At 47.4% G+C, this 498-nt stretch overlaps 2 protein-coding genes and 1 long non-coding RNA gene across 3 annotated transcripts in view; 1 reads left to right on the top strand and 2 right to left on the bottom strand.

Moving 5' to 3' along the window:
- zgc:158403 (tetratricopeptide repeat protein 39A) overlaps window positions 1-498 on the bottom strand; it is a gene marked incomplete at its 5' end in the record, with an annotated part of 767,589 nt that overhangs the window by 222,050 nt on the left and 545,041 nt on the right.
- gps1 (G protein pathway suppressor 1) overlaps window positions 1-498 on the bottom strand; it is a 7,838-nt gene that overhangs the window by 3,588 nt on the left and 3,752 nt on the right. The gene's annotated exons all lie outside the window — the stretch shown is intronic.
- LOC118322523 overlaps window positions 280-498 on the top strand; it is a 1,415-nt gene continuing 1,196 nt past the window's right edge. The window contains exon 1 of the long non-coding RNA XR_004796459.1: window positions 280-403. This is a non-coding gene — a long non-coding RNA (uncharacterized LOC118322523). The remainder of the gene's footprint in view (window positions 404-498) is intronic.

The raw sequence follows: 498 nt of genomic DNA, 5'->3' as shown, positions 1-498 counted from the left end.
CGTTTAGTGGAGAAGTGAAGCGTTGTCGATGGTGCTGCAGATATTGGGAGAGCAGTGCGACCGATGGCTGATCTATAACGATATTATTACTCTGTGCACATATATCTGATATATCTGACACTTGTTGTTTTAGACACTTTCTTTATCGGCCCATAACACATCAATCATTTTGTGGCTGTAGGATTAATGTAAGTGTGGAGTGCCGTCCTCTACTGACGAGAGAAACTGCTGGAAAATGATTTGTTAAAGAGTGGGTAACCTTGTTGTTCCCGTTCTTCCTCAGGAGTGTGTGACTATCGAGGGCCCCGACACCGTCGTCCTGAAGGCTCCCAGGAGCTGTCAATCAAACCGACCGAGCGAGAGGTCCCTCCCACAAACGGCTCAGAAGTTCAGCTTCACACAGGTAGCCCCGACATCACCTGTCTGTGTGCAGGAGCCTCTTTCAGAGAGACACTGTCACACTGAGGGTCATGATGTTGTTGTTTTTATTGTTGTTGT

This window comes from Morone saxatilis, unplaced genomic scaffold (assembly GCF_004916995.1).
Source record: "Morone saxatilis isolate NCDOM2014 unplaced genomic scaffold, NCSU_SB_2.0 Contig14, whole genome shotgun sequence".
Classification (NCBI taxonomy): Eukaryota; Metazoa; Chordata; class Actinopteri; family Moronidae; genus Morone; species Morone saxatilis.
Note: the sequence above shows the minus strand (reverse complement) of the source record. Positions and strands in the feature narration are given on the sequence as shown.